A 24,784-nucleotide genomic window follows, 5' to 3' on the forward strand; every position below is an offset into this window, starting at 1 on the left:
TTCATTCTTTTGATGCATGTTTTTGCACATAACCTGTTACCTTTTTGTTATTTTGCACACTGCCTATTGTTGTTTTTTGCACATCGGCTGTTGTCTCTGTCTTTCTTTTGTTATACAATTGTATTGTTGTTGTGTTTTTTTCGTTGTACCCAGTGGGCAAAAGACGTATAATATACGTCTATTAAACGCATACCTTAAACGTCTAAATGTGGTCCGCAATTCGTCTAGAATGAAATTCTAATATACGTCTATTGTTATACGTCAATTATACGTCTATGATTAGATGTTCATTATACGTAAATGGTTAGAGTTCTATTATACGGATAAATTTAGAAGACAATTATACATATATGGTAGGAGTTCCGGATAACTTTAGAGGTCTATTATACGGATAACTTTAGAGGTCTATTATACATCAAAGATAGGTTTTACAGGTGTAGAAACTAGTAAATCAACCCAATGATTTGGTTTAGAAATTTATTCTGAAAATACACATTCACACCTGAAAAATATGTATTTCAAATTATACATTGTATACAATCAATCAACAATCAACATACTTGTACATACTTTTGGTGAACAAAAAAATTTGCTTGCATTTCATCTTTCGCAAGCTATATGATTTAAAAAAAACAAGTTGTTCTGCAAAGGAAATTAATAAACGCATAAAACCAAATCAAGACCTCTTTGAGTGTCCCAAATTACATGTTCTGTAAAACAAGACAGGAAAAAAGGTACCGCTGGCATTCGGATCCAGGATCTCCTCTTTATGAAACAGGTGTTTTAACCAGCTTTACCACAGCACCGGCAGAACACTATTCTTATACAGGTGGGTACCCACCCTCAAACCTTTGTTCTCCCGCTACTTTACCTTTGCCTACTGTCCTGTCTCTCTCACACATGAAGAAGACTCCACGGCCGAAACATTGTGTTCTCTTTCTTCTTTTTTTCAGCATGGAATAAACCTATTACCTATTCTTATACAGCCGCTTGGACACACCGCTCTGAGACATCTGAGGTCGATGTGCGCTGAGCCTGGTCGCCGAGCAAAATCATGCCCAAGGGGAAGTGGTATGCGAGACGAGGTGGCCGAGTGGTTAAGGCGATGGACTGCTAATCCATTGTGCTTTGCACGCGTGGGTTCAAATCCCACCCTCGTCGGTTTATGTCTTCGACTTGTGATCCGTTTCTAAGTTGGACTTGCTATCTTTATCTACTGTAGTAGAGTAGTAATATTTCTAGCGTTGGCTGAATATGGCTTACAGCAGTAGCTGACAGATATAGTCTCTTAATAGGTTAAATTTATGCTTTGTACTGCTTTCACCTGACATTAATAGTAGTCCTGATGAACGATTTAGGGACATGGCGCATCTTGAAAATGTTCTTGTTAATTTCAGTTTGGAAAAAATGCACTCACCAGAAGCAGAAACTGGTCGTATCTGCAAAATGCGCAATGCAATAGCACTGTCTTGCTATGAGTCCTTACCTGTTACAGGAGGCGTTGTAGGACTTTTTTAGCTCAGAAAAAGCTATCAATTCATCTTACATTTCTACTCCATCAATATTAGCAATGTTATCTTTACTAAGCTCTAAATATAGCTCTAAATAAATGCAAATTTTAAAATACATTTTAAAATAAATGCTATTCCATATATTGTAACTTTGTGGTATTTAGAATTTTTATCTGAGGATGCAACGGAAAGTATTATACAAATGTGAAAGAGGCTTGTATTTTAATACAATTTTCGATCAAAAGAAAACCAAAATCCGTATGATATTACCATCAATATCCCTCGATATTGACGTTCAGTTGAAAGATTTGAAGAAACTCTCAAAGAAGCAACTGCAGTTGGAGAGATTTGATTTGAACTGATGTTCGCAGCTCAATAATCCATTCGTCCTCGAAAGAAGCAAAGGTTAGTATGTTTTGAGTGTCAACATGATCCTCTTCTCAATCCAAACGAAAGGTTTTATGTGATCCTGATCCCACTAGAAAAAGAGTCAATTTCCGCCAGCACTGATATCCCTTTAAATGTTTTATAAGAACTCTGGACGTTTATAGAGTAGAAGCCTGGTCCATTTCTTCTACTAAACGAGACTATGGGAGTGGGTATTTTGATGTCGAACTGGGATTTAAATAAAGAGGAACACTACACTACATTGGGCAACGCGTGTGACAAAACGTTTATTTTCTGACCTCTCGATAGCTCAGTTGCTAGCTCTTAAGATTGTTGAAAAAGCAGCGAGTATTTCTTATGTCCCTGGTTTGAATCCAATTCAAAGGATGGTGTTTTCTTGTTCCTTAATCAAAAAGGGAAAATTGCGAATTTCTCTTTCACTTTGATGTTCACCCGAAAGCTCAGTATACAAAGAAGTAGAGGCTCCTGTTCTGAATAATCCTCAAGTCTGATTGTTTTGCTTAGACCTTTAAAATGTACACTGTTGACTGTTTGCGCTTCCTAACACAATTAAAAACCCGCCGACAAACTTACCGATCGGGAGCTTAGTTCAGTGATAGCGCGCACTTAAGACGCTCCGTTTTCTATCGCCGGCATTTTTGTATTCTCTTTCATCGCGATATCTTTTATTCTTCGTGTGTGAATTTCAGGGAGACTCATAAACCCTTTGTCTGTTTTAAAGATACATTATTTTAAACCAGACATAATGAAAGACGTAGTAACTAGACACATGTACAAAACACATGAATAGTAGCGGCTCTGAACTCAATGTGGTGCTGGATGGGAATGCAATACAAACGCCAATGGCACAATGGATAACGTGTCTGATTACGGATCAGAAGACTTTAGGTTTCTACTCCTTACTGGTTAGTGAAAAAGCTTTTAAACCACGCTATTCAACACTGACATCGTAGTGTGTGCGGTCCTACACAACCTTCCCAGTGGGCAAAAGACGTATAATATACGTCTATTAAACGCATACCTTAGACGTCTAAATGTGGTCTGCAATTCGTCTAGAATGAAATTCTAATATACGTCAATTATACGTCTATGTTTAGACGTTCATTATACATAAATGGTTGGAGTTCTATTATACGGATAAATTTAGAGGACTATTATACATATATGGTTGGAGTTCCGGATAACTTTAGAGGACTATTATACGTATATGGTTAGAGGTCTATTATACGGATAACTTTAGACGTCTATTATACGTATATGGTTAGAGGTCTATTATACGGATAACTTTAGACGTCTATTATACGTATATGGTAAGAGGTCTATTATACGGATAACATTAGAGGTCTATTATACGTATATAGGTAGAGGTCTATTATACATCAAAGATAGGTTTTATAGGTGTAGAAACTAGTAAACCAAGCCAATGATTAGGTTTAGAAATGTATTCTGAAAATACACATTCACACCTGAAACATATGTATTTCAAATTATACATTGTATACAATCAATCAACAATCAACATATGGGCAATAATCATAAAAAACACAACTAGTCTTAAACTTCAGCTACAAATTCTGGTAACATGGCAATATACAGTATAGTAATGACAAACACAAACTAATTACATTAACACACTAACTCAAAACCACATTTTGATTCAAATATACATTTTAAAATGTACAACTTCTATATTTCCAAGAAAAAAAATATTACAATGCAATGCAAATATTACAAATATTTGCAATGTATTTGCAAACCCTGTCTAATTGTCCTAACAGTTAGAACCAAAAACCTATTATTTTCAGTGTCCAGATCTCCTGGCCCCCTGCCTTGCATATGCATTTTTCAAGTAACACATTGCGTGCTCCTTTATTTCTTTTTCTGTCGATGTAGGGTGGGACTTCAGCACCGCAGCTAGGAGAAAATTATATAATATTACTTCCCAAATAAATGATGATTAATATCTTCTTTAGTATAATCTAAAAAATGAACGGTTTACTAAGCTCAAAGCTGAAATAAATGTATAAAATTTGGCTTGCATCATAGCAGTTGAGCAATAAAGTCTGTCCTAATTAAAGAGTACCCAAAGTTTGAAAGTACAACATAGAATAAGAATAGAGAAACGGCAAAACGATTTTGTGTCATCTTCCCCATTCACACTATTTTTATGTGCCATTTTTTGCTTATTCACGTACTATTTTAATCAAAATAATATTAAGAAAGATCTGTATGTATTCAGATACTATTATTATTGTTCATACTTACTCGTCAAAAGAGGATTGCTGAGATATTTGCGGATATACTTCTACGTTTGAAAAACGTGTCCAAAATGGTGACCAACGAATATTAGCAATGCATTGTGGTATATAACCGGAAAATATGCTGGGTTCGATATTTTCTCAACGTATGCGTTTATTAATGTTGTCGATATTATGGTTGAAATTTAACATTGATAATACATCGCGGCTATGTGCCCCCTGCTATGAGCTGATGTGCAATTTTAACGCATGCAGTTAGTAAGGATCGGTCACTGTTGTATGGTATTATATATAATGACATTATGGAATAGGATGGGTACAGGCCTGGCATCACGGGGGGAGGGAGGAATGTCGCCCCTTCAGTTTTGGGCAAAAAGATTTACCTAACTTAATTTGCGTCCTAAAAAAATAGTTGTACTTTGTCAATGGTCAGACAACACTAAATGACACGAACAGTCACTCAGTCTGTTTGATGGGCAGGAGGGCTATCCGTCCAGGAACTGCACATATCAGTGTTGTTATTGAGTGTCAACATTATGATCCTGTTTGCTCATGTGGACCGATTCCTTGCAGTAGTTTATCATTATACTTAAAATCGTTATATAACTAGGACTAGTTATAGCAGTCTGTGCTTTCTGTTGGTTTTACAACATTTTTTTCTTAACGATTCAGAACGTCCATGTAGCTGCAAAAATGAACGCTTATGGTACTTTTCGCTCCAGGCAATACAAACCGTGAGAGTGACGAAAAATGTGAAACTGAACTTCATCGCAAATACCACATTGTTAGTCGTTATCTTCTATCATGAAGCACTAATCAATGGCATAGCTACGAGATTTCATTTGGGTAGCTGCACCGTACAGCTCCGTTTCAACCGAAATATCACCCCCCCTCAGAATTTCAGACGCCCCCCTACAGATTTTTCCCCGGGCACCGCGCACTGATGGGGGACGGGGTGTCCAGGAAATGGTATCAACTTTTCTCAAGAAAATAAAAATAGAAACTCTATAGGCACTCAAACATTTTACTGTTTTTTTCGGGCAGGTGGCAAGACCCCCTCAGCAAAACCCTTGTATGCCAAGCTGTGGGCATTGATTCGTCGAATATACGTATATTTACGGCGAAAATACGGCTATACGTATATATACGTCGCCTCGACGTATAATCAACGTCGAATTGCAACCGTAAAATCGACGACATGAATAAACGCATATATAACGTCGAAAACACATCTAACACAGTGCCTGAGGCTTTTTACTGTATGTATCGTGTCGCAGTAATTAATTTACACGTGTATAATAAATATAGTAAATATAATAAATTAATTACTGCGAAAATAATTTACTTCGTACACTGTGCAGAGTGCCGTATACTCTTAGTTGCGGCACACACGATACATACAGTAAAAAGCCTCAGGCACTGTGTTAGATGTGTTTTCGACGTTATATATGCGTTTATTCATGTCGTCGATTTTACGGTTGCAATTCGACGTTGATTATACGTCGAGGCGACGTATATATACGTATAGCCGTATTTTCGCCGTAAATATACGTATATTCGACGAATCAATGCCCACTGGGTATGGCAGCCGCGCCGAGAAGCTTTGCTTATGCCCATCTTTTTCCACCGCTTCTACTGAACCTCGGAGCTGCAGGAGGAAGGGCTGACTTTAGAAAGAGCTCTTAAAGTCGCTAGAATTCATGAAGCAGCTCAAGCAGAATCAAGAATGCTTTCTGACCACAGTGACAAAGTGACACTGAACGGGGTGCTCGCTCAAACTTTACAAACAAAAGCCGAGCAGCAGGACGCAGTCATGCTAGAGATATAGAAGAACAGGGGACGGCTGACATTACATGTTACAGGTGCGGACTAACAACGCACAAAGCAGATGAATGCGGAGCGTGAACAGCAAAATGTCTACACTGTAAGAAAACAGGACATTATGCACACGTCTGCAGAACATCACGTCCGAGTTTAAGGAGAGCAACATCAGAGATTGGAAGCTAAGGAGTTTCAGGTCTGTGTTTTTATTCTAGGTTCAAGAAAGTATGAATACCTTTGCAAGAAGTATTTCAGAATCCCAGTCAAATCCAGTACGAATGCCCCATAGATCTGCATTGTACAATTAGTATACTGTTTGTCCGTTGAATCAAACACGCCTTATGAAGCATTTCTAAAACAGGAGAGATCGTTAGGGAATGCGTCTTCCTGTAAAAATAAAATGACTTCAAGGGTACTATAAGCAGAGGTGTGAAAGCCTGCTTTACTGAAGAACTATAGCCAGAGATGCCAAAGAGGTCGAGATTTCACCACGTGAGAGAAAGCATCTCAGAAAAAGAAGTTGCGGTCGTTTCCACGCGTTATAAAACCACTGGGTCAAACAACAAGAGCTGAAGAGCCGCTGTTGAGAGTAACGCGGCCAAGCGCTCTAAGGAGCTGGCTTAAACCTCCAGTCTCTTCAGGAGCATCTGTTGGAGTCGCACTGCTACAGCGTATCTCCTTGTTAAGTATCCCTTTTATTGTTGTTGCTGCCTCCAGGCGATGTAAACCAGATTCAGAAAAAAAATAATTTGAACAACATTATTCCTATGTTGTTTGAAGGCGCGGTGGCCAAGTGGTAAGGCGTCGGTCTCGTAAACCGAAAATCGTGGGTTCAAACCCCACCTGTGCCTGTTTCATTTGTTTTCCTTTAGTTTCAAAGTCTTCAAAAAACTCGCAATGTAGGAGTCTGAATAGTAAGAGAGCGTAACTGTCGCCAGTGATTAGTATTCTTGCATATCCTGCCTTGTTTTTTAGTCGACAAAGCTTGTTTCTCTTCACACCCATCTTCCGAATGATCACCTCAGCATTGGGAAGGAACGTGCGCTTGGTACAGCCCCCCACTCCATGGTCTGATCACAAACAGATCGGGTGAGCTGTCAGTCCAGGTTGGAAGTAACGTTCGAAAGCACTAAAAATCTGACTTAGGAACGAGAAGACCGTGTTTTTTTAAACGAGTAAACGATAAAATAATAGTTCAGGTGGGTAGCTGCGTCAGCATGCGTATATACTGCCTGCAAGACTATGTCAAGTTCAAGTTCAAGTTTATTGTCATTATACTTATACACAGGTATATGGTATAACGAAATGCTATTTAGCTAGCTCTCGGACATAAGTAGTACAAAGAAAAAAACACAACAACACAACAACAATACAATTGTATTACAAAAGAAAGACAGAGACAACAGCCGATGTGCAAAAAACAACAACAGGCAGTGTGCAAAACAACAAAAAGGTAACAGGTTATGTGCAAAAACATGCATCAAAAGAATGAAATAAAGGGATAGAAATTATGGGGAGTGAGCTTTTGACATGTATGGTAGAGGTAGATTTTCAATGTGTGTTTGGGTTTTTGGTAAGAAAGAAGGCACTGTGAGGTTCAGATCATAGGTGAGAGTGAGAGAGGCTGGGAGTTTAATAGTTTGATAGTGCGGGGGTAAAAACTGTTTCTGAGTCTGGTAGTCCGGACCCGAATGCTCCGGTACCGTTTTCCATGTCATGCTAAACGCCACAAATTTTGTTCGTCCAGTCGTATCAATCGTCCTAAAGTTACGGAAAATCGGATGCAACTGGTGCAATCAGCACCCATTTCTTCAGGATAGTCGAGCGTTTTAAAACAGCAAATTCACAGATTCGTGTCTTTTAAGCTTTGTGTTTCGCTCTCCAAATAGAGGCACGGGTTCAAATCCCACTCCCGACAGTCAGGCGTTTTACCCTGTCTTTTTTACCTGCCTTTACACTGTTTCAGTCTTGTTGTGCTCGCTGACAATCACAGTACGAGGAAAACGGAGAAACTACTTAGAAAAAACATAACGGACAGAAAAAAGCTTCGTAAACACGTGAATGTGATTAGCAGCAGTAAGGTATGCATTCAAATGTTTAAGGCTGATTTATAAAAGCAGCAGAAGAAAGGTGCAGCCTTTGTGAGAATTCGCGGGTTTTTATGCTGCTTGGACTTCTTTCAAGTCTATGAAGTGATCCCCGTTTTATTTTCATTTTCAAACTTCAGAACCGAATAACAAAAAGGTTTCATGTGTGACAGCATTCTGTTGCAAATACCGTTTCCACGATGTATTCAGCGACGGGAATGAAATATTTTAGTGCTGGCTCAAATGCGAGGAATTTCAGAAAAAACAACGCTTGCAGTAAACGACAAATTTAAAGCGTGTTGTCAGCATGAACAGAACAACGCAATGCTCTGTAAAAACGATCTGAAGCCGCAATTACTCTTTTATCTCGGGCAGTTCATTCCGATACGATGTTTCCGCAGAATAAATGAAATGCCGAACTCCAAACATGTTGTTGCCATTATTGTTACTCCTGCTGCTGTAGTTTTAAGCTTTAATCAGTGGGTATGTAATGTTGTAAAGGGGCTGGACTACTTTGTTCAGTCCAAATTCCATTATGTGAATTTATGCTTTTTTAATATAAGCATTAACAATACAATGCGTGCTCAAAAACCATTACTTATTAGCTAAAGAAGCGGCAGTGTTTTGACAATATGTGGTATTCGAACAGTAAATGCTGAAGTGTTTAATACTTGCTTGTGAGCAGATCTCCCTCGATTTAGACAAACTCTTGTTTGGCCGATGATTTCAGATCAAAATCTGAATCAAGTGGAAAGAAAGCTGAATTACGTAAAGGTCATATAAGGCACTGGGTATCACTGTTACGCCATCAGGTCCTGCTAGGAGGATTGGGGGGATCAAATTGACACAGAGGGACCCAATGTGGGGGCTGAACCCACAGTTCTGAGATTAAGAGATTCATGCTCTATTGACTGCGCCTGTATAACTCTTGTGCTACAGCAGTAATGTTTCTGGGTGTGGATGGACATGACATAATAGGCTGACAACAGGAACACGTGGCCCACAGGCAGTGACAGTATCGCTATCACATTTGGCTGCAGTATATTGTGTTGAGAGCAGCAATAACTTTCCTGCAGAGATGGGAGTGCCTTTAATACAGCTCTTTCAATCGGACAGAGTAACAGGAACGGATCAAAAGTTTCTGCTGTGGATCCATCTCCACGTGGGGGAAAGAGACAGTAAAATAGCGATGAAGAAACAGAAAGAATTGTGCTCTCTGCAAAGTAGGAAAGAGGTGGTCAGACACATAAAACAGCTTGGTGATAATTTACAGCGACAGTTTTATGTTATTTAGTACAAGGATTTCTCTTCATGTGACTTAAGATGTGTAATTTGTATGTTGGTTGTATGAGAACAGTTTCTTCTAAAGTCCTGTCAATTGACAGTGGAGAGCTAGCTGGTGCACATCTTCAAGAAGACTCTCTTTAAGGCGATTACAAGTTTCTCGAACAAATCTGTGTCATATTTTTAAAATAATTTAGCTAATGAGCAACGAGAGTATAAATGAATTCTCCCACCCTCCATTCAAAGATAAAACTCCATGTGCGATTCTAAGTTTCCTTGGAGCTACTGACGTTCGTCATTATTGGACATTCCCGGTGATATTGACTAAGGAGCTCAATTTTTACGTGTTGTAGTTCAACATGTACAAAATATTCGTATCCCCTGCAAATATCGGCAAGGTCAGTGATATTCTCAACAATGTGTGCCATTGCAATTCGTGCAATTCGTGCCATACTTTTTCCCAATGTATTCTGACATGCCAAGATCAGAGGGTCATATTTAAAAAAACTGGTGCATTAAAATGTTTTGTACTTCAGGATTTTGATAGTCTGTTACATTGTCTTTCACACGTCGGTGTCAGAACTGTGAGACATTTTCATAATTGGGGGGGAAGGCCGTAGCAATAAGCAGAAAGTACAATCACCTTTTCCCAGTGTAAGTCCGTGTTATGGTGAGTTTTCAAAATTGGTTTGCGATTTTCTGAAATATATTGCATACAAAAATATGATTTGAACAGTCGCTATTTATTTGGATATTTCCTTTCACTGAGGATGTCTGCAGTATTCCAGCCGTATTAGTACTGATCGAAGAGAGCCATCTACAGGCGAAAGGCGACATAACATCACAGCAGCAGCATTTAAGGTGGAACGAAAAACGCGAAGAAGCTGGCGAATAAGAAGCCAACTTCAGCCTCGTAGCAGACCCTGGGAGGCACGCTCAAAATAATCATCTTTCCCAGTACTTCAGAGTCATATTTAAAGCGCTTTACTGCAATTTTATGTGATCGATGGAAGATGTGAAGCCATCGAGCCTGTACTGCGATTCACATTGAAATTGAAGCCATTTCTCATGCTTTCTCTCAGTGTCGGGGCTGCAATTGCGTGTAAAGGAGGCGACTTGAAAATGAAACGTGCAATCACCTTACAGAGGGTCTTCACGACGGGGTGCGTCAGCTAGTTCTCCATTATTGTCAATTTACTGGACTTCTGAAGAAACCTATCGACATCGAAAATACAAACTGCACAGCTTAAGGCACATGAAGAGAAATCCGTGTGCTGATTGACTCAAAAATGTCGCTACAAATAATCCGCCGGGTTGATTTACTTGTCAGACCACCTCCCTCCGTCCCTCTTTGCTGTTAGCACAATTCTTTCAGTTTCTTTTCTTGTATTTTCCTTGCTATTTTACTGTTGCTTTTCCCCATGAGGAGATGGATCCACAACCGAAACCGTTTTCACCCTTTGTTTCTGCAGCGTCAGTCTGTATGAGGAGCACATCTCGCACAGCTCCAGTGGCGCAATCGGTCAGCGCGCGGTACTTATACAGCGGTGCACAGCGGAGTCATGCTGAAGTTGTGAGTTCAAGCCTTATTTGGAGCAGTGTCTTTAGCTACTGAAAGCAACTGTCGAGTTTAGATACTCAGGTATTTGATGGAGATAAATTAACATCAAACGAACAAGTAAAGGTAAAGGTTTATTTCGAGTCACGATCAAAGAAGGCTCCACAGCTGAAACATTGTGTTTCCTTCTCTTTTCAGCATGGAATAAACCTATACTTTTCCCTTTGCAGCATGCCCACGCATGCTGACGCAGCTCCCTACTTAAATTACTATCAGCTGTGTACTGTAATATGATTTGACTCCACGCTTGTGTTTCTCGGGAGACAGCAGAAATATTGAGGATTTGCGGCTACAGAAAATAATGTGAACTTTACAGGCAAAAGTAAGGTTACGTTAAAGAAACAAAAACTTATTGTCACCCTTTTCAACTTGATTATTTAAGACATTTGTTCGGAATAGTATATCTTCTCGTGTCTGTGGCTGTTGTCCTACAATAACGGTGGTGAAATAGCAGGAATGTGCAGAAAGAATCGGAGATAGAACAGAAGACTCATCTAGTCGATAGTAAGGTTGTGTAGGACCTCACACACGTCGATGTCAGTGTTGAGTAGTGTGGTTTAAATCTTCTTCACGAACCAGAAAGGAGTAGAAACCTAAAGTCTTCTGATTCGTAATCAGACACGTTATCCATTGTGCCATTGGCGTTTGCATCGCGTTCCCATACAGCACCACATTCAGTTCAGAGCCGCTACTATTCATGTGTTTTGTACGTGTGTCTTATTACTACGTCTTTCATTATGTCTGGTTTAAAATAATGTATCTTTAAAACAGACAAAGGGTTTATGAGTCTCCCTGAAATTCACACACGAAGAATAAAAGATATCGCGTTTAAAAAGAATACAGAGATGCCGGCGATAGAAAACGGAGCGTCTTAAGTGCGCGCTATCACTGAACTAAACTCCCGATCAGTAAGTTTGTCGGCGGCTTTTTAATTGTGTTAGGAAGAGCAAACAGTCCACAGTGTACATTTTAAAGGTCTAAGCAAAACAATCAGACGTGAGGATTATTCAGAACAGGAGCCTCTTCTTTGTATACTGAGTTTTCGGGTGAATGTCAAAGTGAAAGACAAATTAGCAATTTTCACTTTTTGATTAAGGAACAAGAAAACACCATCCTTCAAACTGGATTCAGACCTGGGACATAAGAAATACTCGCTGCTTTTTCTACAGTCTTAAGAGCTAGCAACTGAGCTATCGAGGGGTCAGAAAATAAACGTTTTGTCACACGCGTAGCCCAAGTGTAGTGTAGTGTAGTGTTCCTCTTTATTTAAATCCCAGTTCGACATCAAAATACTCACTCCCATAGTCTCGTTTAGTAGAAGAAATGGACCAGGCTTCTACTGTATAAACGTCCAGAGTTCTTATAAAACATTTGAAGGGATATCAGTGCAGGAGGAAATTGACTCTTTTTCTAGTGGGATCAGGATCACATAAAACCTTTCGTTTGGATTGAGAAGAGGATCATGGTGATACTCAAAACATACTAACCTTTGCTTCTTTCGAGGACGAATGGATTATTGAGCTGCGAACATCGGTTCAAATCCAATCTCTCCAACTGCAGTTGCTTCTTTGAGAGTTTCTTCAAATCTTTCAACTGAACGTCAATATCGAGGGATATTGACGGTAAAATCTTATGGATTTTGGTTTTCTTTTGATCGAAATTGTATTAAAATTCGAGCCTCTTTCACAGTTGTATAATACTTTCCCCTGCATCCTCAGATAAAAATTCTAAATACCACAAAGTTACAATATATGGAATAGCATTAATTTTTAAATGTTTTTTAAAATTTGCATTTATTTAGAGCTACATTTTGTGCTAGGTAAAGATAACATTGTTTATATTGATGGGATATAAATGTACGATGAATTTATGAGGTAAAAGGTGTACGCAGGTGCCTTTTGCGTACTTTAATCAAAGACAATAAATAACTTTCACTCAGACGTTGATCAGAAGCTCAATAAATGACGAAGCAGAGGCTCCTGTTCCGAATTCCCCTCACGTCTGATGGTCGTGTTCTGATCAAGATCAATCTAAATTGGTACAAGGGATTTTAACAAATCTGGTCTTTAAGTTCAGGGACTGCTCTGTCTGCTTTGTAATTCAAAAATAGATACAAATGTCAAGTTTTTTATAGATAAAGTGTTGTCTGTTTTCAAAAGTTAGGTACTTAATTGACTTTATGATTTGGTTTTGATTTTGAATCGTTATATTATTAAGTTTGTGCTTTCTCTGTTTTTATCGTATTGTGAAGTTATTTTTTAAACAAACGCTTACAAAGGCAAACAGGGCACACAGTACAAGCTACTGTGCACTTTTGGGAGTATACCAGGTTCGATATAAAATCGCAAAAATGTAAAAGGAGAAAATACCCCAGACTGCGTGTAAAGCCCTCCTTGAGGTATGCTTACAAAATAGCTGCACCAGGCACTTGGACACAGATAAACACAGGGATTTAAAATTCAGGAATATGAATGGTCAATTGCTTACAGTTGGTTTTTTTACGTTTTGTATTTAGCGATTTGTGTATAAATCTTTTAACAATTCATTAAAATGCTAACAATATGTAAAATAAAAGCAACAGCACCGTTAAATGCCGGGAAGACGGGCAGTTTTTTTTTTACAATCAGATTCCAATCTCTAATGCTGTGTGTGAGAGCTGTGTGTGAAAGCTTACTGTACATAACTTTCCTTTTCTCACATTTTCTGACAACTATTTTTTCTGACCAAAGGGGCACCCTGTCAAGATGTGAGTCGCTCTTGAATCAGAGCTGGGTGACACGGGCTTCTGTTCTGATATGGTTGTACGAGAAGCAGGAGGAATCGCTTCACTCGTATGAAGCATGAGCTGAATCAGGAGTGAGACATTTCGTGTGTTTGTGCATATGTCAACGCCTGACCTACATCGTAAAACTAAAACTAAATTAAAAACTAACATTAAGTTGTCAGAGACATTCATTTATATACAAACATTACTTGTTTCTTTGCAGATAGGCATGCTGAAGTAGCTACCCACCTGAATATATTAAACGTTTCATCTATACAATCAAACATAGTATTCTCCTGAATAACTACTCGAAAGAAGCCGCAGCTCAGGTGTTAGAGAGATTTGAAATCAGATCGATGGATTTAGAGTCCAGACTGCTAACCGACAGCTGACACAGGTCTTTTACAGAACTGTTTTGATTTTTTCTACTTTGTCCCCGTGACGTCATTGTCCTGCTCGCAGCCAAGCCCGACACACGGTACCATCTGGTTTCTGTCGCTGGGCGCTCACCCTGCGGTCCATGTGGGTCCTCATGCCCCAGTATAATGACGGGGACATTAAACTGTAAACAGGTGCCGTCCGTTGGCTGAGAAGTAAAACTGAGGTCCTGACTCTCTCTGGCCTTTAAAAATCCCAGGTCGTCTCTTGAAAGAGTAGGGGTGTAACCCCGGCATCCTGGCCCAATTTTCCATTGGCCCTTACCAGTCATGACCTCCTAATAATCCCCATCTATGAACTGGCTTCATTACTCTGCTCTCCTCCCCACTGATTGTTGATGTGTAGTGAGCATTTTGGCACAGTATGGCTGCTGTTGCATCATCCAGGTGGGGCTGCACATTGGTGGCAGTAGTGGGATTCCCCATTACCTGTAAAGCGCTATGAGTGGAGTGTCCAGAAAAGCGCTATATAAGTGTAAGCGATAATAATAATAATTATTATTATGTAAATTGCAATAAAAATAGAATATTTGTTTCAAAATCGATTAATGTAAAAACTGATAAAGCTAATGCTTTTTTCAGGGCTATATCTACTTTTTTAAAAAAAGAGAAGTCTGTTGCAATTGTGAAATTTGGAGAAGATGCACCAGCGGGTGCCTTCACATCTCCAGCTTCAGTCTCGCCTGTAGCTGGGAGAAGGTTAAAAGCACACAAGTGATCTGTAGACGATGTTCGGGGAAGAGATAATTCTGTTTTCAGCACAGGGAGTGAGAATGAGCTCAGTCCGGCTCCCAGCAGAATCCATTCTGGTTTGGTTACTGTTAGACTGTGCGTCTGAGGCTCTTTGGATCGCAACGTGAAAAAATAGAATTGCTCACATCAAGAGGAAGGGAAGATATCATGTTTAAAAAATCAGAACCGAAGATTTGGATCCGGGGCCTCATACTTATCAAAATATTAAAATAATAGTTATTAAAATATCAGATTGTGTTTCTGCAAAATTTCGTGCACAGTACGCCATTTTTATCTAAAAATAAAACAACAGCCACAACAAGGGCTTTACACGCAGTCTGGGGTATTTTCCCCTTTTATATTTTTGCCACTTTATATCGAACCTGTTATACTCCCAAAAGTGCACAGTAGATTGTACTTAATAAAAATGTACAATTCACCACTGGTATAAACAGATGTGTGCCATGTCTGCCTCTATAAGCATTTGTTTAAAAAATAAGTCCACAATACGATAAAAACACAGAAAGCACAAAGTTAATAATACAACGATACAAAATCAATACCAAATCATAAAGCCAATTAAGTAGCTATCCTTTGAAAACAGAGAACACCTTTATATCTACAAAAAACTTGACATTTGCATTACAAAATGTATTTTTGAATTACAAAGCAGACAGAGAAGTCCCTTAATTCATAGATCAGATCTTGGCCAAAACAAGACAATCAGATGGGAGCTGAATTTGGAACAGGAGCCTCTGCTTCGTCGTTTATTGAGCTTTTGATCAACGACTGAATTAAACAGATTCACTATTTTAACTCTTTGATTACAATACACAAAAGGCACCTTCCTTCAAGCTGGAGTCAAACCAGCGACCTAAGGATTCCCAAGTGTTTCCATTACAGTTCCCTACTTTACCAACTGAGCTATCGAAGGGATACCAGGAGCTGCACTCTGACACATACTGCCCAATGTAGTGAAATGTTCCAGATGAGTAAAATCCCAGATCGACATTGTTTCCAACTCGTTTCCTTAGTCTTTTTTACCTTGAATTTAAACCACAAACCAGGATTCTACCGTATAAACTTCCGGGGATATTAAAACATGTTTGATGGGGCATCAATCATTCCAGGCGGAAATTGACTCCTTTTTTTTTCTTGGGGGAAATGAGGAACAAAACTAAATGTCATTCTGTGCTTCTTAGAAGCATTATCACAGCTAATGCATGTAATGCCTTTAGTATGTGAAGGTGAGAGTTCAGTTATGCCAGGGAGTGAAGAGAACTGAAATTTAGAAAATTCATATTTAAATAGATTGCAAATCTTCAAAGTGTTCTGTCACTGCAAAATTATTACAGGGGTCTACCAGCTGCGATACGTGCTTGTTTTGGGACTATTTCCAATAAGTATCGCATTAGTAATTGTGTGTCCTTACTGGTATCTTTTAAACTGTGAGGGACATTCGGTTATATAGTCATAATCCGATTTTAACGTGTCCTGCATTTTAATTTACTGAACAGATAAATTGAAACGTTCTGATTCAGAGCCCCTGCAGTTCGTGCTAATTAGAACCACAACAATGCTCCCGTGTCCTGAGCACCACACTGAGCACACGTTCAGCTGGGCTCTGACTTTGTTCAGCACGACTTCTTGTTGCAGTTGAGCTCAGAGCTAGAGATGATCTCCATATTCTACCGCACTAAGTAGTTCGAAAGTTAGTACACAGTACACACTTCTAAGTGGAGTCAGGTTGTTAAAAAAATAAACCAGCGCCCTGTCACAGAAAAGTACCCCGGTCTCCCGCGCAGCAAGCGTAGGCACTCAGCACTGTACTAAAGAGGAGCGCTTATTCGCAGCTGAGCGTGAGCTCTGTTTACAGTCAGCAGACATTTCCAATGACGTTTTCGCCTGCTCTCAGCTTTTTAAAGACGGTCATAAACGCTCATGAAGTAATTCATGTCAGTTTGAAGTCTGTTTCTGTTGTCTCGGCTCTTGACGAAGAAAAGCCGTGCCGTGATTTTTTTCCCCACTTAAGGCTTCTATCGTTTCTACTCTAACGAGAAAAGCTTTTCATCAGAAGTGTGATTTGAACATATGTCTCCAGGAGAAACTGCACTGGCTGTAAACTCCAGAGACTCCCTCTCTGAAGAAGTTTCCGTCACCCTGCAAGAGAGAAGATCCATCATTCACTGAGGCAACCACTGAGACAATTAACATTGAACACGCGAAATGCGAGATGCTTTCTACCTAGGGATTTTATCGTTTCTACGTTGTCAGAAGTGGGGTTTAAACAAAAGTCTCCAGGAAAAGCTGCAACCTAAACGCAACGCCTTAGACCACCAACCATCCAACCTGTGTCTCTTATACGAAATTATATTTTATTTCTTTCTACTTGTTGAAAAGAAAAAAAGTGAAATCATGTAATGAGAGAAATGTCTTTTTTCATGGGAAAAACAAGTACGAGCAAATGTAAAGTTTAGAGCAGCGCTCAATAAAAACGATCAGAAACCGAAAGCGCTTCTTATGCGTATCAGTATATTCCGATGCCGGTGGTTCTGCAGAAGAAATAAGAATAGCCGAACTCTAAGCACTGTGTTGCCATTACGGCTACTCTGGCTGCAGCTGCTTTAAGATCTACTCAGCGGGCACAGAAAGTTGAAAGAGGTCAGACTGGTTTGCGCTGTTTAAATAACAGTGTGCGAATTTAAACTTATTTAAATAAGATTGTTTACAATGTAATACATGCTCCAAAAGCGTTAATACTGCACTGGCTGCTATTTGAAACGCCTTCATAAATGACGCGTAATAGAGATTGATGCAGCTGGCTTTTATGCTTCACAATACATTGCAATCAGGAAAGTATACTGTATTGTAATCAGGAAAATAAATCAATTATTAATATGCAATACAACGTCTGTTCTTAAAAATGATAGCTGTTTTACACTGACGTCGCTCTTTATGAGATAATCCAGATTGTGAAGACGACTGCACCCTAGCAGATCAAAATATTACACGAAGGCTGTAAAGCACACTCTGAATCGATCCGAAAATTTGATTTCCTCGATCCGTTTAGGCTACAACAGGCAACTTGGCGCTTCTCCAGCAAACCATTTCTCAGTTTTGTGAATGACTTGTGCTTCCAACACACCAATTTCAGTAGCTTGTCAGAATGGCCGAGTGGTCTAATGCGCCAGATTTTAAGGGCATGTTTTTCCATTGATTGGGTGTTTTGGTCTCTGAATAGAGGCGTGGGTTCAAATCCCACTCTGACAGCTACTGTCTTTTCCCTGCCTTGCGTTTTTCCTGTCTTCTTGTGCTCGCTGACAACGACAGGAAGAGGAAAACGGAGAAACCGGCTTGGGGGCACATGATGGGCAGGGAAATACTTCTTGAACACTTATGTGATTAGCAGAAAGTCAAATAGGCTTCGATGTCTGCCTTAAGAACTGTTTGGGCTGCCTGTAATCGAGGAAAGATTAACTGCAAAGTATGCATTCAAATGTGAAAGACCGAAATAGAAAACCAGAAGAAGACTTATTAAAAGAAACATTGTTTTCCTTGCGGTTTATCCTGTATTTCACTGGCTGGAGACGCTGTGTCCGGGCTCAGCGGTTATATAAGAAAAGACACAGGCGGGGTTCATGGTTTTGTGCTCCCCCTGCGGAATGCGCGTCTCTTCTCTCCTTTAATACCTTCATACACTCCTCTCAAACCATAGCAAATTCCCGGAATATTTCGGTTTTACCTATTTCACAGGTAGTGGGTCTTTCTTTCCGAGATCACAGGTAGAAACAATAAACACGCTGAAAACAGGAAGGTATTCCTGATCGTAGGCGAAGATGTGCAAAAATAAATTTCCTAAAATCCAATACGGTCCAGTCCCGTTCAGGTACTATTCTGATGTAGATGAATATTTTTGGCACAGCTGTTACAACAAACAGGCAAATAAACTTTTTTTATTATTTCATTCGAGCTGTAGTTTTGAAAATGTTTTTTTTTCCATTCACTAAATAATACAAAACACAAACCCACCATAAACGTCTGACCATTGATATTCCTGAATTATAAGCTCGTACACACGTACCGCGAAATTCGTGCAAGAGTCACAGCTGGGAGGCAGTTCAACGAATATGATGCCTTTCAGGGGCCGAGTATTAGACACGCCTTATCGTGCAGAGATTATTCTTCCTCTACCGCAGTCTTTGCCTCGGACCACCCCTCTTGGCACATTAGCACTTTTAATTTTCGATTTTCTACATAGAACACCAAATATCTTGAGGAAGTCTGTCAAGCAAAGACTGCTGGATAATTGATGTGCAAACGTTGGTTCAAAATCAACATCCTCTGCTATTGCCGTTGATTCTTTGAGAGTTTCTTCAAGTTCTTCATCTGACCTTCAGTATCGAGGGATATTGAGCATAATACCGTACTATTTGTAGCTTTCTTTTGATCGCCCGTTTTATTAAAATGCCAGCCTCTTTTACAGTTATTTAGATGTTTGGCAAGGTGTAATAGCCCCCCTCGCATCCTCAGCTAAAATATTTTAAAAGTACAACAAAATTACATTATATTGAACAGCGTTTATGTTAACATTTATATTCAAATTAAAGTAAATATACGAAAATATTAAAATACAACTTCGGCGATCTGTCGTTTTTGCTTGTCAAGTTCTCAAACAATTTTGCTATGTATTTTAAATTACTTTAGCTGAAGATGCAACGGGAGCATTCCCGCCACCCACTGGAACCTATAATTCCATGGGTGAATACTAACTGCTTGGAAGTTGCCAATGTCCGTAATTATTGGAAATTCCCGGTAATGTTGTTCTACATGTTGTTTTACATGTTCTGTAAAACAAGACAGGAAAAAAAGGTACCGCTGCAATTCGGATCCAGCATCTCCTCTTTATGAAACAGGTGTTTTAACCAGCTTTACCACAGCGCCGGCAGAACACTATTCTTATATAGGTGGATACCCACCCTCAAACCTTTGTTCTCCCGCTACTTTACCTTTGCCTACTGCCCTGTCTCTCTCACACCTGAAGAAGGCTCCACGGCCGAAACGTTGTGTTCTCTTTCTTCTTTTTTTCAGCATGGAATAAACCTATTACCTATTCTTATACAGCCGCTTGGACACACCGCTCTGAGACATCTGAGGCCGATGTGCGCTGAGCCTGGTCGCCGACCAAAATCATGCCCAAGTGTAGATGGCTTTCGTGACGAGGTGGCCGAGTGGTTAAGGCGATGGATTGCTAATCCCTTGTGCTCTGCACGCGTGTCCCATCCTTGTCGGTTTATGTCTTCGACTTGTGATCCGTTTCTAAGTCGGACTTGCTATCTTTATCTACTGTAGTAGAGTAGTAATATTTCTAGCGTTGGCTGAACATGGCTTACAGCAGTAGCTGACAGATATAGTCTCTTAATAGGTTAAATTTATGCTTTGTACTGCTTTCACCTGATATTAATAGTAGTCCTGATGAACGATTTAGGGACATGGCGCATCTTGAAAATGTTCTTGTTAATTTCAGTTTGGAAAAAATGCACTCACCAGAAGCAGAAACTGGTCGTATCTGCAAAATGCGCAATGCAATAGCAATGTCTTGCTATGAGTCCTTACCTGTTACAGGAGGCGTTGTAGGACTTTTTAGCTCAGAAAAAGCTATCAATTCATCTTACATTTCTACTCCATCAATATTAGCAATGTTATCTTTACTAAGCTCTAAATATAGCTCTAATTAAATGCAAATTTTAAAATACATTTTAAAATAAATGCTATTCCATATATTGTAACTTTGTGGTATTTAGAATTTTTATCTGAGGATGCAAGGGAAAGTATTATACAAATGTGAAAGAGGCTTGTATTTTAATACAATTTTCGATCAAAAGAAAACCAAAACCCGTATGATATTACTGTCAATATCCCTTGATATCAACGTTCAGTTGAAAGATTTGAAGAAACTCTCAAACAAGCAACTGCAGTAGCAGAGAGTTTTGATTTGAACCGATGCTTGCAGCTCAATACTCCATTCGTCCTTGAAAGAAGCAAAGACAGGGATGTTTTGAGTGTCTCCATGATCCTCTTCTCAATCCAAAAGAAAGGTTTTATATGATCCTGATACTACTAGAAAAAGGGTCAATTTCCGCCTGCACTGATGTCCCTTCAAACGTTTTACGTTAAGAACTCTGGACGTTTATACAGTGGAAGCCTGGTCCATTTCTTCTTCTGAACGAGACTATGGGAGTGAGTATTTTGATGTCGAACTGGGATTTAAATAAAGAGGAACACTAAACTACATTGGGCTACACGTGTGACAAAGCGTTTACTTTTCGACCTCTCGATAGCTCAGTTACTAGATCTTAAGACTGTAAACAAAAACAGCGGGCATTTCTTATGTCCCTGGTTTGAATCCAGCTCGAAGGATGGTGTTTTCTTGTTCCTTAATCAAAAAGGGAAAATTGCGAATTTGTCTTTCATTTTGACGTTCACCTGAAAGCTCAGTATACAAAGAAGTAGAGGCTCCTGTTCTGAATAATCCTCACGTCTGACTGTTTTGCTTAGACCTTTAAAATGTACACTGTGGACTGTTTGCTCTTCCTAACACAATTAAAAAGCCGCCGACAAACTTACCGATCGGGAGTTTAGTTCAGTGATAGCGCGCACTTAAGACGCTCCGTTTTCTATCGCCGGCATCTCTGTATTCTTTTTAAACGCGATATCTTTTATTCTTCGTGTGTGAATTTCAGGGAGACTCATAAACTCTTTGTCTGTTTTAAAGATATATTATTTTAAACCAGACATAATGAAAGACGTAGTAACTAGACACACGTACAAAACAGATGAATAGTAGCGGCTCTGAACTGAATGTGGTGCTGTATGGGAACGCGATGCAAACGCCAATGGCACAATAGATAACGTGTCTGATTACGGATCAGAAGACTTTAGGTTTCTACTCCTTCCTGGTTCGTGAAGAAGCTTTTAAACCACGCTACTCAACACTGACATCGTAGTGTGTGCGGTCCTACACAACCTTACTATCGACTGGATGAGTCTTCTGTTCAATCTCCGATTCTTTCCGCACATTCCTGCTATTTCACCACCGTTATTGTAGGATAACAGCCACAGACACGAGAAGATATACTATTCCGAACAAATGTCTTAAAAAATCACGTTAAAAAGGGTGACAATTAGTTTTTGTTTCTTTAACGTAACCTTACTTTTGCCTGTAAAGTTCACATTATTTTCTGTAGCCGCAAATCCCCAATATTTCTGCTGTCTCCCGAGAAACACAAGCGTGGAGTCAAATCATATTAAATAACACAACACATCTATTAATTTAACACCCAGATGTGACAGAACACATGTAAGACTTACACACAGCTTTTAATATGCTATAGTGAATTTGCAAGTGTCCTGGGGAGGGAAGAGAACTGATATTAAGGAAATGCATATTTAAAGGGGATGTAAGTCTTAAATGTGTTTTGTCACATCTGGGTGTTAACTGAATAATTTTTTAGCATTATTTATTGTGTTTTGACTCTATACTTGTGTTTCTCAGGAGACAGCAGAAATATTGATGTTTACATTTATTTTCACATTCCCGGTGATATTGACTTAGGTACTCAACTATTTACTCGTAGTTTGACTCGTGTCAAAAGTTGAAAATCTCTGCAAACATCAAGATGGCTAAGGACGTGGAAAGAAACTCAATCACATTTAGAGAAGGTAATGTTTAGATCGGATTAATTCGAAGTGTGTCTCTGCGTGCGTTTGATCTACCAACGTTGTGTTTAACTGAAGGACACCCTGAGTGTGGCATAGAAACTAACACATGTCGTATTTTTTCTACATTCACAGATTTTTGGCTAAAGTAAAAACAAATCGTTGTCATTTTCTTGCCAGCTGGCAGTAATTCTTTTGCATTGATAAGAAAGATGAGCACTTTATCTTCCGCAATGTGTGGATTTCTTGAAAAATAAGCTGTGCCAAAATGAAATGAACACTTCTTTTAAACATAATGCAGAAGCATGTTGTCTATACCAATAAACGGTGCGAGAAGACAGGAAGAAAAGCACCGTTGGGATTTGAACCCAGGATTTCCTGTTTATTAGACAGGAGCTTTAACCAACTAAGCCACAACGACGGCGAAGCAGTATCCTTTTACAGCCAATTGCACACACCGCTCTGTCACATCTTCGTTCGGTGTGCGGTGAGCCTGCTCGCTGAGCATGTTGAGAAAGGATGTGAAATGGCTTTTATCCGGCAATTTCATTACCAAGGAGCTCAATATGCTTTTGATGATCTACAGGGTGTCCAGTGCAACACAGGCGATGGACTGCTAGGATTTGGAGCCAGGATTTCCCGTTAACTAGACAAGTACTTTAACCAACTAAGCCACGGCGCCGGCAGAATTCTCCTCTTTTACTGCCACTTGGACACACCGCTCTGAGACACCTGCGTTCAGTAAGCGCTGAGTCGGCTGGCTGAGCACGTTCCCTCCTTTACATTCAATAGGAGCCCCGACACGAAGAGAAATGGCTTTTATTGTGCACTTTTCATGTCCAATGCGCTTGACATCTCCCAAGGGCGACAAAGTTCATTTACGACACTTTTCCTTTCTTTCTTTCTTCTTTCTGTACTCTTTGATGAAACAAAACGAGAAATCATGTAAGGGAAAATGTCTTTTTTCATGGAGAAAACATGCACCAGGAAATGTTGTGTTTAGAAGAAGTGAGTTAACATGAAAAGTGACCTAACTTACCGGAGCAAATGCTCACCTAGCAAGATCTGCTTTACTACTAGAGAGAAGTAGAGTGAAAGACGTGATCATTTCACGCCGTTGTGGAACAAAATTCCTTTTTTCTTGGAATTCTAAATCAATCCACATAAAGGCTTTGTCTGCTTAAAAGTGATGATTTTTAAAAACTGATAAAAATGTAGAAAACACGTTTCTCACGTAGAAATTTAAGATGGGGGTGGGGTATTACTAGTAGCGGCGCTGAACTCACCATGGTGCAATTCAGTTACGTGGCGGGCTAGTGGTTTAATGGATAACGCGTCTGATTTCGGTTTATAAGATTGTCGATTTGACTTCTACCGGGGTTGTGTGATTTAAATCAGGCTCCTCAGAAATAGATGTCCGTTATGTAAATGAACCGCACCTGAAAGCAAACGTTGGGTCTGGGTTCCTTTCTTTCCTGCATGAAATAGCAAATCGTTACAAAAAAAACACCAACTAATGTCCAATAGTCCAATAGTTAGTTATTTAAGTAAACATGAATATACTGTAAGGTCTTGGTACATGGGAGTGGATTTCAACCACAATTAAAAAAGGGCAAATTATAATTACAGGCTTCAGACACTTTTTCATACAAAAGTGACCAAACACTCCCTAACTTTCAGGTTTGCTTGAACCTGTAACAAAAAAGCGGTCTGAAACTTCCATTCTCTGATGTCACTTTCTCTAAAGTCAGACGTGATGTTTCGCGGACGTGCAGTGTGCCTTTTCTCTTGTCGTGTTCAAGATGAAACGCTGCATAAGCTCCTGACTGCGTGGTCTGTACTGTTCTGTTATTTCGTTCAGATTACCTATGTGGTGTACAAATAATACTGAACAGCATGGTGTAATTTCCGGGTTTGGCACCAGCAACACCTGCAAACCCATCAGCTGACCTCGACGTGATTTGAACACGCAACCTTCTGATCTGGAATCAGACGCGCTACCGTTGCGCCACGAGATCACTCGCTACACGTGCTTTTAATTCCCCCAAAGAGAAAAATCAGCGTCCCTGAAAATTTTTTTGTTCATTCTCTCCTGTGAGGAACACCGCAACGAGGGTCTCTTCTTCCCAGACCACAGATTATTCTTCC

At 39.6% G+C, this 24,784-nt stretch overlaps 3 non-coding genes across 3 annotated transcripts; 2 read left to right on the plus strand and 1 right to left on the minus strand.

The window, feature by feature from the left end:
- The first annotated feature begins 1,079 nt into the window (after positions 1 to 1,079).
- trnas-gcu (transfer RNA serine (anticodon GCU)) lies at positions 1,080 to 1,161 on the plus strand. Its single transcript has one exon. It is a non-coding gene; the product is annotated as a tRNA-Ser (tRNA).
- A 5,616-nt stretch (positions 1,162 to 6,777) lies between these two features.
- trnat-cgu (transfer RNA threonine (anticodon CGU)) lies at positions 6,778 to 6,849 on the plus strand. Its single transcript has one exon. It is a non-coding gene; the product is annotated as a tRNA-Thr (tRNA).
- Positions 6,850 to 24,582: 17,733 nt separating this feature from the next.
- trnaw-cca (transfer RNA tryptophan (anticodon CCA)) lies at positions 24,583 to 24,654 on the minus strand. Its single transcript has one exon. It is a non-coding gene; the product is annotated as a tRNA-Trp (tRNA).
- Between the last annotated feature and the right edge of the window lie 130 nt (positions 24,655 to 24,784).

The sequence above is a fragment of the Atractosteus spatula genome, unplaced genomic scaffold, assembly GCF_055471065.1.
Source record: "Atractosteus spatula isolate fAtrSpa1 unplaced genomic scaffold, fAtrSpa1.hap1 Scaffold_30, whole genome shotgun sequence".
In the NCBI taxonomy this organism is placed as follows: domain Eukaryota; kingdom Metazoa; phylum Chordata; class Actinopteri; order Semionotiformes; family Lepisosteidae; genus Atractosteus; species Atractosteus spatula.